Below are 17,800 nucleotides of genomic sequence, written 5' to 3'. Positions count from 1 at the left end.
ATGTTTGTGCCGTTTTAATTTTTTTCTGCACTTTCTAGATATGTATTTTCCTGTTAACAGAAAATAATTGGAAACATATCATGCTGTATTTACTTATGTTAATTATTTCTGTCAAATAGACAGACATTGCATCTGACCCATGATCATATATACACAGTGTATTTGCTGTGCCAATAACACATGTGCTGTAAATTGTTCTCTTTTAGTATGTGTTCAATATTAAAAAATGCATGTACTTTGTTTTCTTCTTTCCTTTTTTTAAGCATTGTCAGAGAAATGCATGGGAAACAATTGATGTTACATTGGGCCTCATTACTATAGCACGTACACATGTGTGGCTGTTAACCACATGTAAGCATTTCCAGAAACAGCCATGAGAACGGGAAGAGGGGACGGGTGTGTATCAGTCAAACAGGAAAGTCTGAGCAGGACAGATGGGAGAGAAAGAACAGGGGAAAAGAAGAAATGTGGGAAACGTTATAGCAGTGAGGATCAAAATGGGGGGAGAGAGAAAAAGAAAGAAGGAAAGAAAGAGAGAGAGAGAGAGAATTTAAAAGGGGAATAGCAGTGCTGTGCCTGCTACAAAAGCACAACTAATCCTGTACAGGTGTGCATGAGCATGTTACTGATAGAAGAGATTGAACGTGAACAAGTGTGTGTGTGTGTGTGTGTGTGTGTGTGTGTGTGTGTGTGTGTGTGTGTGTGTGTTAAACACATCTGTTTATTATTCTTACACCCTATGCATGTGCAAAAAATTCACCTCAACTTGCTCCACACTAAGCACTTTGGACTCATTCAGGGCTGAGATCTTCGTGCACACAACATGGAAACATATGTTTGCAAACCCCAAGACCGATTAGACATGCATTCCTCCCCTCTTACAGCTATATACCTTGCTAGTCTTAGTGTATTTATGCATTATTTGTTATTAATAATAAGTAGAAGAAGTTAGAATGTTAAGGGGCTATTCTTGTGAATTTAAAATATCCTGTATATAAACTTTATTTGGGACACTCAAAATACTCCTGTACTCTCACATCATCACAAGCTATAAAGAGTCTAAATAGACCTAATTTTCTGTTATTAAAACTCTCTAAATAGAGGACAAGAAATGTACTCTATGTAACAGAAATAACTGAACAAGTCAGTGAAAATTTCTTCACCAATGTAGGGGTAAAAAGAAACTAATACGAGATGTTCGAGAGTGAATTTTACCTCAGCAGATAACAGAGTGATGTGGATGCTAAAACTTGTTTCTGATTGTATTTATACAGACTATGTATGACTTGGCTTATAAAAGTGATTTATTTTCCCTTTTTTGCAGAAGGCTATACATTATAATATTTTTTCTTTCTTTCCTGTTTTCATGCTCACGGCTTAATTTTCTCATGATTTTGGGGTAAGTTGTTTTCTTGTTATCATGCCGGTGTGGACTTGTCCGCGTGCCCAACGCCACAAATGGTTACAGTTATTATCTATAATGCTGCCTCTAGTACATGCTCTTATGCCGAATTCACTAAAAAATTAAGTACTCGTCAAGAGAAAACAACTTATGTTGAGATCACAAGAAGAATGTAAAAATATTATAATGCATGGCCTCTTAGGACCTCCGTACTTTTCACTAGGAATAACCTTGGGCTTTAATTTATAGAAACATTCTGTTACTGTGTCATAGGGCTGCAACAACTATGAACGGTTTGGGTGTCACCCCAATGAGGATGGGTTCTTATTTGAGTCTGGTTCCTCTCAGGTTTTCTTCCTCATTCCATCTCATTGGAGTTTTTCTTTGCTACTTTTGGCATTGGCTCACTCATAGGGACTGATTTTTTATGATATTCTCGTCTATTCAAGTCTGTAAAGCTGTTTTAGGACACTAATGTTAAAAGTGCCATACAAAAAAAATCTTATTGAATTGCATAACCAGATTCCAGGAAATAACCAGAATCTATTGGTATAACTTGTGGTATACTACATAGGTATGTATGTATGTACAGTACAGACCAAAATTTTGGACACACCTTCTCATTCAAAGAGTTTTCTTTATTTTCATGACTATGAAAATTGTAGATTCACACTGAAGGCATCAAGGGCTATTTGACCAAGAAGGAGAGTGATGGGGTGCTGCGCCAGATGACCTGGCCTCCACAGTCACCGGACCTGAACCCAATCGAGATGGTTTAGGGGTGAGCTGGACTGCAGAGTGAAGGCAAAAGGGCCAACAAGTACCAAGCATCTCTCGGGGAACTCCTTCAAGACTGTTGGAAGACCATTTTAGGTGACTACCTCTTAAAGCTCATCAAGAGAATGCCAAGAGTGTGCAAAGCAGTAATCAAAGCAAAAGGTGGCTACTTTGAAGAACCTAGAATATGACATTTTTCAGTTGTTTCACACTTTTTTGTTATGTAGATAATTCCATATATAATTCCACATGTGTTAATTCATAGTTTTGATGCCTTCAGTGTGAATCTACAATTTTCATAGTCATGAAAATAAAGAAAACTCTTTGAATGAGAAGATGTGTCCAAACTTTTGGTCTGTACTGTATGTATATATACATGTATATATGTGTACTGTATATATATAATATAATATAAAATAAAATGACCAAATTTCCCAGGCTACCACACATATATGTCTTCTGTATGCACAGTAACAGAACTGTGCTGATTTAGCAAAAAACACGGTAAAATTATCACATTTATCAAACAGTCCGTAAAGGAAAATCTGATCGGTCGATATATACTACTTTATATCGACATGTCTCCTGACAGTGCGCAATGCACAAAGACTGTGAGCGCACTTTGTATCACAGTGTGTTGTATGTGCGACTCGCTGTCAATCAGACACAGTTTAATGGTATGGAATTGGCACAGACATAAAAGGGACATGAAACTGAAAGGAATATGGCATCTGGGGCAGGAGATGAGAGAGACGAAACAAGCAGGGGGGAGACAGGGCAGAGAGGAGATCACAAATCAGGATACAAGGGAGGAGAGCAGGAAGGGGGAGAAAAGTAGGAAAGTGAGGAAGGAGAAGTGAGGAGCTAGATGGGGAGTAAAAATAATGATGAACAACAAAGCAGAGAAGTGGTATAGAAGGAGTGGAACAAGGACAGATGTTAGTATGTGTATTGAGGCAAACAGAGAAGGAAAAACATAAGATTTCAATAATGTCTCATTAAAGATAGTTGTGTATACTTTATATATTTGTGGGACGGGACGTTGCATTGGCTTAGATAGAATGGGACTTTTCCCTGCCTGTTTTTTCCAAGAATCTCAAACATTATTGCACAAATATACATTATATATATATACACAGTGCTGTGAGAAATGTCTTTTTTTTTTTTGCATGTTTGTCACACTTTAATGTTTCAGATCAAACTAATTTAAATATAAGTAAAAGATAACACAAGTAAACACAACATGCAGTTTTGAAATGAAGGTTTTTATTATTAAGGGGAAAACAAAATCCAAAACTACATGGCCCTGTGTGAAAAAGTGTTTGCCCCCTAAACCTAATAACTGGTTGGGCCACCCTTAGCAGCAACAACTGCAATCAAGTGTTTGTGATAACTTGTAATGAGTCTGTTGCAACGCTGTGGAGGAATTTTGGTCTACTCAACTATGCAGAATTGTTGTAATTCAGCCACATTGGAGGGTTTTCGAGCATGAACCGCGTTTTTAAGGTCATGCCACAGCATCTCAATTGGATTCAGGTCAGGACATTGACTAGGCCACTCCAAAGTCTTCTTTTTTTTTTCTTCAGTCATTCAGAGGTGGACTTGCTGGTGTGTTTAGGATCATTGTCCTGCTCGCTTCAGCTTGAGGTCACTAACAGATGGCCAGACCTTCTCCTTCAGGGTTTTTTGGTAAACAGCAGAATTCATGGCAATTCTTCCAGGTCCTGAAGCAGCAAAACAGCCCCAGATCATCACACTACCACCACCACCATATTTTACTATGCGGTGTTACTTTTACGTCAGACATAATGGGACACACACATTCCAAAAAGTTTTTTGTCTCAACAAATTTTGTCTCATCAGCCCACAGAGTATTTCCCCAAAAGTCTTGGGGATCATCAAGATGTTTTCTGGCAAAACTGAGACGAGCCTTTGTTCTTTTTGCTCAGCAGCGGTTTTCGTCTTGGAAATCCAAAACCATTTTTGCCCAGTCTCTTTCTTATGGTGGAGTCATGAACACTGACCTTAACTGAGGCAAGTGAGGCCTGCAGTACTTTGGATGTTGTTGTGGGGTTTTTTGTGACCTTTTCCAGACTGATAGATCACAATTACTTTCTTTCTCATTTGTTTCTGAACTTCTTTGGATCTCGGCATGCTGTTTAGCTTTTGAGGATCTTTTGGTCTACTTCACTTTATCAGGCAGGTCCTATTTAAGAGATTTCTTGATTGCGAACAGGTGTGGCAGTAATCAGGCCTGGGTGTGGCTAGAGAAATTTAACTCAGGTGTGATAGACCACAGTTTTAACAGGGGGGCAAACACTTTTTCACACAGGGCCATGCAGTTTTGGATTTTGTTTTCCCTCAATAATAAAAACCTTAATTTAAAAACTGCATGTTGTGTTCACTTCTGTTATCTTTTACTAATATTTAAATTAGTTTGATGATCTGAAACAAACATGCAAAAAAAAAAAAAAAAAAAAAAAAAAGGGGGGGGGGGAAGACGTCTAACATTTTTTCACACCACTGTATGTGTGTTCAATGCCAAAATTCTTGTACATATTGTATTACAGTAATACAGCTGAATGTGGGAAGAAGTAGCACTAACTTATCTGTCATAGATAACTTAGTCTCTCTCTCTCTCTCTCTCTCTCTCTCTCTCTCTCTCCCTGTTATATAGGTGTGCTCTTTCATCCGATGGAGGAATTTCCCTGCTGAAGGGATCAAAGCTGCAGAAGGACAGCAGGTGTGAAGACACTTCATTTTTGACAACAGAAAACAGAAGTGAAGGAGGAGCTGCAGAAAGGGAGAGAGAGAGAGAGAGAGAGAGAGAGAGAGAGCTTTAATATTGAAAACTTTGTGTGTGTGTGTGTGTGTGTGTGTGTGTGTGTGTGTGTGTGTGTGTGTGTTTGGTGTGTTGTTTTACACTATTTAATGTGCATGTAGTGGCTGTCTATTAGAAAACACATTATGCTTTGTGACTGCATTTAGATGTAAACCCCAACTGGGCGTGGCCTAAACTAGTATGGTATGCATGCTGTTAGTTTGTTTTACAAGATTCATATCTGGTCACTAGTTTTTAGTTGTGTCTCCTGGGATCCCAGTTTGTGATGTAGACCTTTTTGTTTAAACCAGATGCCCTGGGAACATTTCTGTATTTACAAAATATAATCTGTTTGGTTCAACTACTGCATTCATGTTGTATTTATATTCAAAGTAACAGCCTGTGCGGCCTGTTCATGTATAAATCACTGAAGGGGTTAACACTTTTTATTTTTCAAAGGCTCCTTTTCATTAGTCAATAACAGCTTTTAAAGAAACCCATGCTTATTGATGATAGCATTAATAAACAATGAATTAATGTTACAAACAATAAATATCTTAAGATGACAGACAGGACAAAGCTGTGGTAGTCAGAAAGAAGTCAGCAGATTCATTGCAAAGTAAATAAGGATTTCTATCTCTCCGAAGATTAATATAGATTTGGAAGTTTTCACTGATACTGTTCTTAAAATTGCCTCATGTAAGCTTAACCACAACAGTTATAAGTGCATTTTCTGCGCTCTGACATGAGAAAAATGGGCCATTTGGATATTGAAAATGTGCAACACAAGCTTGGTCCCTCGAGAGTGGGGAGAAAGTGATACAGTCGGCTCTGGGAACTTTTTAGTGTTGCCAAGGACAGAGCGAAGCCCCTCTTAGATCAAGTCTCCCTCAAAGATCAAAGCTGTGCTCAGCAAACCGTGTACAGGGGAGTGACCCTGGCCATGTCTGACAAACTTCAAACTTCTACACAGGTTTAACATCAGTGCAAAACCTATGTGTGAGTGAGTGCATCAACAAATCACTTTCACCCATTTAGGAAAGTTTGTTTAGGAAAATTTGCCCCCAGCCCATTGTGACAACTGCCCCACCTACTCCCACTTTTCTCCCTAATTTCATCTTGTCCATTTCCTCTTAACCAGTTGGGCCTCCAATATCATACAACGGCTACCGGGCTGGGAGGGGAAAAGATGCCATGTGCTTTTACTGAGACATCAGTCTTCCGCATAGGCTGCTGTTAATGCTATAAGTGTACACACTTGATTTGAAAATGCTGTCCACCTTCTTCTGCATGCATGAGCTCACAAATGATAAGCTAGTGTTGCTGTGATTGACAAGACAGAGAATATATCACCTACATATTTTTTTTTTCACAATCAGTTTTTCTTTCTTGGACATTATTACTGATATAACCAACAAACTACACTGTAATCTGTTTAGTAAATTGTAATTGGAATACATATTTCTAACTTTTTGGATGCATTGACAAACACGCACTTATTTACCAGGATTTCCTTTTGTAAACATAGTACTACTCAGTAGGAAAAATTTCTATAAGTGTTTTTGGTAAGGTGTTTGGCCAGAACTGCTTTATTATACCTTCTATGTTTAGGTTTCTGGAACTCTACTTCAGGGTCTGTGCTGAGTGATGTTTTTTTAACTTGTGGAGTCCAATTTTGTTGATGTCTGGTAACTGATTTGGATGCCTTACGAGACTGACAGGTTTAAGACATAAATTTTACTCAGGCATGACTGAAAAAAGTGGATGGTCAAAAAAGCAAAGTTGTTTACATCTTCCCGCTTAGCACAAGTATTTGTGATATTCATAAACATTGCTGAGATAAGAATGTGAAGGAACATTAAACTGAGGCAGTGTAATACAGGTTTAAAAATGATGGGGTTTTTAATCATGTTTGACAGTCCAAAATGCGGTTTTCTAAAAACGGAAACACATTTTAATGGTGGGTTTAGTTATTTTTAAGCGAGAACACAGCATTCTCCTGGCTTTTTCTAGACACTCACAAGCTGTGCCTTTACATGCCAGTGTCATTTCACACACGGTCTCTGATGACTGGGAAAATGTTGATGTTTCGAATCACAGTTAATGCATCTTCCTAATATTCTACTCGCTATAGCTTAGGATAAGTTTTAGGATAAATAAGATTTATTTTATTCATTTGCTGAATGTAGTCAGGAGACTGGAGTTTAATTGCAGCCAGTCAGGTGTTACTACATAAACAAGCCCCAATGTAAGTAATGACAAAACCTGTATGAAGGGGAACTCGAAATAAATCTGTTTATTACTTGCAGAGTGTCTTGAGATGTATTAAATTATCACCAAGAGGGGGTGCTGCCTTACAACACTGATCAAACATTTTATACTTGAGGATAACTGCTGATGTGCTGAAGTTTTCCAAACTAGCAAATAAGCTTGCTACGATGTTGTTGACATTGTACAGATGAACAAGTGGAAAACTACCCATCTATGTGGCCCTTACCTCTGTAAATAGAAGACAAATAATTATGTGGACCACCAACATTCAATTGAACAGGAGAAGGAGGTATCATTAGTTGCCTATTAATCATGTCCACATACTTCATATGATCTATTTATTCTGCTAGCATACAGGTAGTAAGTGTTTTTTTAGGCATAGTTTTGAAGAGAGGAGTTGTATTTGTTTGAATTTTGAGTTTCAAAGTAGCTATCCTGCGTTTACTTTTATCTAAAGTCACTTTTCTAAATACCCTGTTTTCATTCACCTTACTATTTTGCTGTCGTCATATTAAATTGTAATGGCAATATATGGAAATACACGTCGAACACTTATGTGTCACTGGATGAGTATCCCTAACATTTAATACCTAATAGTACTATGAGTATCAGTCCTCTTACTAATCCTTATAATAGAAGAATCTGTAAAGCATTTCTGTAAATCCCTTCCGGCGAGGAAACAAATGCTTTAAATGGAAATGTAGATGTAAATGTAAATTATTTGTTGAAGCTTTGCCATTTGCTTTTCACGTCACTTTAACACACTGTGTGCATTCCAGCTACAAATGAAGACAGGAAAACAACCGACAAGATATAGACTCTTTACATGGACACAAAAAGACAAAAAGACACATCAAAGGTGCCAAAAGCAGGCAGTCAAGGCGAGTCTTCTGTGCCAGTAATTGTGCAAGATTTGATTAAAGAAGGATTATGATTTCAAATAGACTTCAAAAAAGAACTACACGACTAAGATGTTACATCTTAAGAAGTTCAATTGAGTGCCGCACAGACATGAAGGGCCGACCTAATCCAACTATTATGCTCTCCAGTTTCAGGACTCTTTCCCTCACTCTGCTTATCCAGAATGCTCACTTCAAAGCACAGAGTGGCATTAATGATTTATGGTAAATGGGCATGTCCTAATGAAAGTATGATGAAAGCATTTGCTAACCTCAATTGTTGTCTCTCTCTTTTTTTTTTTTTTTTTTTTTTTTTTTTTTATAGGTGGCTTCACTGCCTGTCGCCCAAGTTGACATATTAAGATAAACTATCACTGTGTATATCCTTGAATCAGTGCGCTTAGGCACTCCATGTGTCTCATGTGACCTCAAGCATCTGGCTAGTGAACTGAAAGAGTAAATACAAACTCCATTTCCCAGCTGTCATCCACACACACACTGATTTGATCGCACACAACATTCTTAAGAATTGACATGACTGATATGATGGATTTCACCCACAACCCCACCCCCCTTCTCCATGTCCTTGTCTCTCCCACCCCATAGTTGTTCTGCCTTCCAGAAGTCCTTCTGGCTCCTTACATAAATACATAAATCGTCGAAGGAGACAGCAGGGCTTTCAAGTGTCGGCAGATCACACAGACACCCACTGTTTACTCTCCAGACCAGGAAGGTTGTCCTTAGTGGACTTGGTGGAACAGGAGAGACAATAGCTTCCTAGACATGTAGGTGCCAGTTCAGTCCTCCCACCTGACCCCAGAAAAAGACTCATGGACAGGTCAAGGGAGAGGTCAACTCTGAGTCTGTTCCCATGGACAATAGACACTTTGTGTTCTCATAGTTCTTCTCTCATCCTTTTCATCATCCTTATTATCATTACTATCCAATGAGTGGTGACTTGCTCATTACACTGTAATCATTATCCCAATGTTGCTGAATACATTTCAGTTGTGTTAATTACACAAAGTAAAACAAAAACATTCAATAATTATTACTACTTCGCATATATACTACATACTGTCAGCTTCAGTGCAGCAATATTCAGATTAAGGCTCGAAGTTCTGCCAGAGAGCACATTTGCACTGTGGATAGAATATTGTATAACAGACCATTTATCAACCCAGAGCCAACATCAGACCACATTGACCACTTTCTCACTGTTAAGGCTTGCAAAAGGCTGAGACCATGACATTTATACATTTACAGAATGGGTTGAGGTAAAGAAGGTGGGAAATAATGCCAACAACTTCTTGTCACTCCAATAATGCATATATATTATTATCTCAGCTTTGTCCAACACATTTGATGCCGTCATTTAACAGAAGTGCAGTTTAGTATTTAAGTGAAAAGAAACAAATCAGAGCATGCTATTTCACTGAAAGGAGATATGTGAACATACCGCTGGTTTAAATGTGTAGAGAAGAAAGATGTGTTAAGAAAAATGAAAAGAAAAATAACACTTTGTGTTCAATTTGGTGTGAAAATAAAGGCTTTAAAAGGCGTGGCAAAATGAAAGAGAGGAAAGACACGCAAAACAAATTAACATCTAAATTGTGCAGGTCCTTTTCAAAAATTCTCTTCACATCTAAATTAGGCTTTTAAAGAGGGATGAGTTCAAAGCTGCACAAAACTCCCTCTGCTTCAGAAGGACACTTCTATTTGCTCTCACCATCTCTCTCTCTCTCTCTCTCTCTCTCTCTCTCTCTCTCTCTCTCTCTCACATGCAGTTCTCTTAAGTTTTTTCTTTATGACATTCTCTATCTGAATTGTCTCTTCTTCACCCAATTCAGTAACACCTGAAAAAAAGGGAGCTGGAGATGCCATTGCACAGTGTGGTTATGAAACATATTCTAGGGGATAACATTCAGAAGAACTCTACATCTACAGAAAAAAATGTGTTGTGTTTTTATATCTTGGTGGGGACCAATTGTCAGCCGAAGTGTAATGTTTTAGACTCAAACTGCAGCTTTTATTTAAAAATGTGAAGAATCTTAAGATTTCTTTTGGCTGAAGGTGTAGGCTTAGCATTAATTAGGTAGGTAGTTAATGACTGTTAGTGAAAGGCCCTCACATGGACAGTAAGACAAACGTGTGTATACGTATGAGAAATACACGAGGGAGAGAGGGAGTGCGCCGAGTGCACTCGCTGCTTATTAAAAGGTCTTCAAAGCATCTTATTGAAGCAAAGGCATCTGTTTTCATTTGTAATCTTATTTATTGGATGCCATACTAAACACAATTCAATGAAGGGCTCCGGATAGATTTTTGAGAGGGAACACTGCGTACAGTTCAGTTCAGCAATGTGTCCTAATTCTTTTTTGTCTTTTGCCTGGGAATCAAAGTTAGAATGAAAAGGAAGGGGATGGATATTGTGGATGCTTACCAGGATGTTCAACTATTTCCAAACTTGGATTCTGCAAGAATAGATGAAGTTAATATGCCTTCTATGAGTCTTTTGCATCCCAGACCCCATTGATGTTTTGACAAGAATGATGAATGCATGCCTACCTTGCCTAATCACTGCCTTCCCTTTTGTGGAATCTGTGTCAACTGAAGCCATGTCATTCAATGGCTTAATCGTGCAGGAAAGAACAGTAATAGTGGAAAATAAAGAAGAAAAGGGGAAAAAAGAATCCCCCAGATCCCTCTGGCAGAAGAACACCTTTAAATCTGGATTTCCTTGCTGGAAAGAAGCCTTTGAAATCTAATGCATAAACATTATCCTCCCTCCTCCCTTACCTGAAGAGCTGGCTTTCCAGTGACTTTGGAGAACTTTTCCTTTTTGGAACCCCCTTCAATAACTTAAATAAGAGTCTGCTCAGCCTTTGAGATCTCTTATGTTTCATCAAAGGGAAGATGTGTGGAAAAGTGTCAACCTCTTTCCAACGTTACTCAGCACACCTCTAGTATGAAAATGATTTATTTGGAGTATTCATGTTGGAGAAATGTGTGTTGTACTAAGAAGAATCATTTTGGAAACTATATAAAATGCTGTTAATAATGAATTTTGCAGCAAATGACAACGCTAATTTGTCCAAACTGAATTATAATTGCTGTTAACATCTATCCTAGAAGTGAATTTGAAGTAAAGTGAAAACCTACACCCACTGGCTACTACATTAGTAACACCAGTACACCTTTTTATTTATGCAATTTTCCAGACAGCCAATCATTTAACAGCAGCACAATACATAAAAGCATTTTATGTTCATTTTATGTTCACATATGGCGGAAAAAAGTGAACTCTGTGACTGCGACCATGGCATAGTTGTTGTTGCCAGATGATCTGGTTTGAGTATTTCAGAAACTGCTGATGTTCTGGGATTTTCACACACAACAGTCCCTAGAGTTTAAACAGAATAAAAAAAAAAAAACATTTCATTGAGTTTACAGCTAGAAAGGCCTCATTGATGACAGAGGTCCGAGGCAAATGGCCAGATTGGTTCAGGCTGACAGGAAGGCTATGGTTACTCAAATGACGACTGTAGGGAGTAGAAAAGCTTCTCAAAATGCATTAACCTAATGGAGGATGGGCCAACATAAGTTTTCACTCCTGTCATCCAAGAACAATGAATCAGAAACTATAGTGGGCACATGATCAACCAAGCTCTGCACTTAAAGATTACAAAAAGATCAGGCAATGATTTTCTAATCTTGATCTTTGATCTTTATCACGATTTATCAGGAAATTATGCTGCCACATGATTGGCTGGTTGGGAAATTTCAAGAATATAAATTCCTATTAAAGTAGTAAGTGAACACATTTGAATATTTTATCCGAACTGAGAGTGACTTTGAACTGCTACTAATTTCGTTCATGGAAGGCAGCAGAAATTCATCAGACTGACTGACTGTTTTTTGTCCCAAGTACAACACCAATGTTTAGTCTCATTCTGTCAAAAAAACAATTGATAAGTTGGATCTGCCTACATTAAAATACATATGAGTTTAAAATAAATCAATATAAACATTTAAAAAGCCCATGCTGTTAAAAAAGTTTAATCATATTTTTAAACGTATGTCTCGTCTTCAGTTACTTCTGCTTTCCATTCATTTTATTGTGTGTGCGGCACATATCTGCATTCCTGGAATAGCTTTAGCTAGTGTTCCATGGCAGCTCTTATTCTTGCTTAGCACACTCTGTTGCCTAGAGACACCTGCAGGGAATGTGGGGAGTTTTTCTTTATAGGAAAAGATGCACCAACAAATCAAAGAAAGGAGGCAAAGTTTGGGTTTCAATAAAACAACTGGTGATGTAAGTGTATAGAACAGAAATGTATGGTATGGTAAAGTCGCTCAAAGGGTCCTGCTTGTTTAGAAACATACATAATTAAATTAATAATAATAATTAAAAGAAAAAAATAGCAAAATACAAGCAATGGCAAACTTTTAGGGATGCATCAAGAGTATTTTCATTTATTTTCAGGGAATGTACTGTGTAAACAATTTTTTCTACTTGCTGCACAGTTGGTTGATGCCTCCTCATGAGGACTTTTTTTTTTAAGATAGTGTCGAATTGTTTTATAGGGAGATGCAGTAATGCCACTTCTGGTTATTTCAGCGGAGCACAGATTTTCATGTGATCATTAATTGTGAAATACAGTGGAACCTTGACACTCCCGACCTCAATAGTTGCTGACTTTGTATTTGCAACCGGACTAAGAGTAACTCGCGAAAAATCTGACAGTTTGCGAGAAGCCACAATTGGCTCGAAAGTTCGGAGTAACATTTCAAAACAGAGTTTGTACTAATAAATGACATATAAATATTTGAAAAACTATTTTATTATTGTATTATTCATTTAAAGTAGTGAATAAAACATTTATGACAAGTAATTCACAATTTTTGTTGAGTTTACAGTACATGTACAATTCCCCTTGAAAAAAGAACCATCAAAAACCTCAGAGAGTCAAAACCTCAAAATGTTTTGTTACTCCTGAGGGGTCATAGAATGTAACCCCCGCGAATATCTCGGTTGCACTGTACTTCTAGATCACTGCCACTATCTTTCATCTATTATGAGAACATGGTATGAGGTGTTAATCTTCTTCTTCTTATTTCGCCACAGTGAATCATCTGTCTCCATACCCCCCTGTCCTCTACATCTGCCTCTTTCAGCCTAACTACCTGCATGTCCTCCCTCACCACATCCATTAACCGCCTCCTTGGCCTTCCTCTTTTCCTCCTTCCTGGTGGCTCCATCCTCAGCATTCTCCTACCCATAAATACGGTCAATCTCGCCTCCCTCACCTTGTCTGCAAAATGTCCTACATCCGCTGTCCCTCTAATGAACTAATTTCCAAACCTGTCCATCGTTGTCACTCCCAACAAAAACCTCAACATCTTCAGCTCTGCTACCTCCAGCTCCACCTCCTGTCTTTTACTCAATGCCACTGTCTCTAAACCATACAACATCGCAGGTCTCACCACAGTCCTATAAACTTTCTCTTTTACTCTTGCAGATACTCTTCTATCACAAATCACTCCTGTCACTCTTCTCCACCCACTCCACTCTTCCTGCACTCTTCTCTTCACTTCTCTAACACACTCTCCATTACTTTGCACAGTTGACCCCAGGTACCGGAACTCCTCCACCTTCTGCACCTCTTTTCCCTGCAACCGCACCACTCCACTGCTCTCCCTCTCATTCACAAATGTACTCTGTCTTACTTCTACTGACTTTCATTCCCCTTCTCTCCAGCGCATACCTTCAGCTCTCCAGGCTCTTCCTTAACCTGCTTCCTACTCTCACCACAAATAACAATATCATCCGCAAACATCATAGTCCATGGATACTCCTGTCTGACCTCGTCCATCAACCTGTCAATCACCACTGCAAACAGAAAAGGGCTCTGAGCCAATCCTTAATGCAGTCCAACTTCCAACTTGAACCAGTCTGTCGTTCCTACTGCACACTTCACTGCTGTCACACTGTCCTGCACCACCCTCACATACTTCTAACACACCTGACTTCCTCATACAGTACCACAACTCCTCTCTCTGCACCCTGTCGTACACTTTCTCTAAATCCACAAACACACAAAGCAACTCCCTCTGACCTTCTCTATACTTCTCCATTAACATTCTCAAAGCAAATAATGCATCTGTGGTGTTCTTCCTCTGCATAAAACCATACTGTTGCTCACAGATGGTCACCTCTTCTCTCAGCCTGGCTTCCACTTCTCTTTCCCATAACTTAATGGTGTGACTGATCAACTTAATTCCCCTGTAGTTACTGCAGGTCTGCACATCTCCCTTATTCTTAAAGATCAGTACCAGCACACTCCTTCTCCATTCCTCAGGCATCCTCTCACTTTTCAAAATCCTGTTAAACAATCTTGTTAAAAACTCCACTGCCATCTCTCCTAAACATCTCCATGCTTCTACCAGTATGTCATCTGGTCCTACCGACTTTCCACTTTTAATCCTCTTAATCGCTGCTCTCACTTCCTCCTTACTAATCCTATCCACTTCCTGCTTCACCATCTCCACACCATCCAACTTTCTCTCTCTCTCATTTTACTCGTTCATCAGCTGCTCAAAATACTCCCTCCATCTTCTCAACACACTCTCCTCACTAGTCAACACATTTCCATCTCCATCCTTTATTTCTCTAACTTGCAGCACATCCTTCCCAGCTCGGTCCCTCTGCCTGGCCAATCGGTACAAATCCTTTTCTCCCTCCTTACTGTCCAACTTCTCATACAGCTCCTCATATGCCTTTTCCTTGGCTTTCGCCACATCCCTCTTCACCTGCTGCCGCATCTCCTTGTACTCCTGCCTACTTTTTTCATCACTCTGTCGATCCCAATTCTGTTTTGCCAACCTCTTTCTCCTTATGCTCTCCTGCACGTCATCATCCTACCACCACATCTCTGTCTTCCTTTCTTTTTCCAGATGTCACACTTAGTACCTTTCTAGCTGTTTCTCTTATCACTTCTGCATCACTTCATCCAGCACCTCTTCACCACCACCGAGCCCCTGTCTGACCTCTTCCCTGAATCTCACACTACAGTCTTCCACCTTCAGTTTCCACCATATTCTTCTTCTTTCACTCTTCACTCTCCTCCTCTTCTTTTTCACCTCCAAAACCATCCTACAGACCACCATCCAATGCTGTCTAGTTACACTGTCCCCTGCCAACACCTTACAGTCTCCAATCTCCTTCAGGTTATATCTCTTACATAGAACATAGTTCACCTGTGTTATGTGACCCAATATGTGCACCTTCCTCCATTCTTATGTCGCCCTATGAGTATGAGTATGATAAGTGTCTAATGATATGAGTATGAGTATGATAAGTGTCAAAATCTACCACTATCTGCCCTTCCACATTCCTCTCCTTAAAGCCATACCTACACATCACCTTCTCATCTCCACTGTTCCCTTCACCAACATGCCCATTAAAATCTTCCACAATCAGCAATCTTTCATTCCTAGGTTCACTCTCTACCACTTCATCTAATTCACTCCAGAATTTTTCCTTCTCCTTCATCTCACAACAAACTTGTGGAGCATAAGCACTGATGACATTTATCATAGCCCCTTCAACTTCCAGCTTTACGATCATCACCCTATCAGAAACTCTTTTCACCTCCACTACACTTTTACTGTACTGAGAATCACCCCTACACCATTTCTCTTTCCATCCACACTATAATAGAACAGTTTAAATCCACCTACAATGTTCCTGGCCTTATTCCCTTTCCACTTGGTCTCCTGAACACACAACATATCTACCTTTCTCCTCTCCATCATACCAGCTATCTCTCTCCCTTTACCAGTTATAGTACCAACATTTAAAGTACCAACCCTAACCTCCACCCTCCTACACTTCTCCTTTCCCTGCCATCATTGTAGAAGTCTTTCTCCTCTCCTTCTCCTCCATCGGCCAACAGTAGCCCGATTTCCACCGGTACCCTGTTGGCTGACACCTTTGGCGGTCGTTGGTAACCCGGGCCTCGACCGATCCGGTATGAAATTCTCTTTCGTGATCCGCATATTTGATTTGGCACATGTTTTACGCTGGATGCCCTTCCTAACGCAACCCTCCCCATTTATCCGGGCTTCGGACCTTCGGAACTAATTTTCTAAGTAAGAAATTGGTATTAAACCTATAATTGCTATATAATATAATTCCACCAAAACACTTTTAACAATTTTTTTAGCTAGTTAACTAGTACATTTCTAATGAGCCGATTGTGTCTATTAAAGACTTAATATTTAAATAGTAACTTGCATATTGTAGTCAAACAATGCTGAATTTCAAATGTGAAATTATAGACTGAATCATTATCCAGTGTACCTAAAGCAGTGTTTTACAGCTTTCTTTCTTTGACCCAAGTGTGTCATAATATTAAAGCCTTAAGATGTTGCCTAAGAGATTGAACATCCAATTTAAGAAATATTTGAGTACATATAAACATGAATATAAGTGTTTAAAAAAAAAAAAAAAAAACTGCATGTCATTCTTTAATAAACAAAAATGCGTAGTGTTGCTGTGTAGTATAAAAAGATTAAAACACTTCAAGACATGATATTAATAAGGTCCTGTTATCGTTAAGGCTCTTGTGGCTGAATGAGCTGAAATTCCCTGAGCCATGTTCAAAAATCTAGTGGGAAGCCTTCTGAAGATTGGAGGTTATTATAATAATTCCCAGCTTTGGAATAGGATGTTCGAAAAGCAGATGTCCACATACCTTTGGCCATGTAATGTATCCAACCACCAGTAGTTATTATTTTCATACCTAGTCATGTTTTATAACTTACATTTTTAATGTAAGCAATTTATTATTTATCAGCATGAAGAGGTTCCCTGCTTGTTCTGTGTAGAACCCTACAACAGAAGGTTTTCGATTTAAAAAAAAGAATAGAACTTTAAGAAGGAGATATTGATTCAGGATTCAGGAATGTTAAATAGTCAAGGCTATGCTACCATATATTGCAATTATTTCCATTTTCATTACATTAAGTGCTAATGTTGCTTAAGTAGTTAAAACAAATTAATAGATTTGATTCCCATAACAAGAATAAATCTCCTGATGAGTAACACATAAAGTTTATCCTTTTGATTCAGGTCAACCTTCCTTCCAGTTTAATCCTTGTGATTCCCCTTTATCAACTTATCTCTTGATGTTTCCCAGAGCAATTTTTGTATGTATCTAAACCTCTTCATTGTTTCCACAACTTCTGACTCCTGCACATGTGGGTGGGTTTTTCCCATCATTCTGGTCTTGTTTTGGAAATGTTTTTTTTCCTGCATTTTGAGAAGGTCATGTGGAAGAAATAATGGCTGCCTCTTGTGAACTTCAGCGTCATATGATGATTGGTACAGGTGTGTATTCATTACTCCAAAGGTTTCTTTTAAGTACTGGCCGCTAAGAAGATACATCTATTCCAACCCTACAGTCACTTTTGTTCACTTGCTTGCAGCCTGTTCCTCGTGCCAACATCAAAGGAGATTCCATGCAAACATCCTATTTACAAATGATGTCATGGCCATCAGAGGCTCTATTTTGTCTGTCAGGCGGCACCACCAGAAGACAGAAATGACACAGCCTCACAAGAAAA

The 17,800-nt window shown here is 38.8% G+C and overlaps 1 long non-coding RNA gene across 1 annotated transcript in view; it reads left to right on the top strand.

The window, feature by feature from the left end:
* The window catches only part of LOC124396833, a 57,491-nt gene that overhangs the window by 20,302 nt on the left and 19,389 nt on the right, over positions 1–17,800 (top strand). Inside the window, exon 2 of the long non-coding RNA XR_006927842.1 lies at positions 4,857–5,035. This is a non-coding gene — a long non-coding RNA (uncharacterized LOC124396833). The remainder of the gene's footprint in view (positions 1–4,856; positions 5,036–17,800) is intronic.

This window comes from Silurus meridionalis, chromosome 14, assembly GCF_014805685.1.
Source record: "Silurus meridionalis isolate SWU-2019-XX chromosome 14, ASM1480568v1, whole genome shotgun sequence".
NCBI lineage: Eukaryota > Metazoa > Chordata > Actinopteri > Siluriformes > Siluridae > Silurus > Silurus meridionalis.
This window is presented reverse-complemented; position numbering and strand designations above follow the sequence as displayed.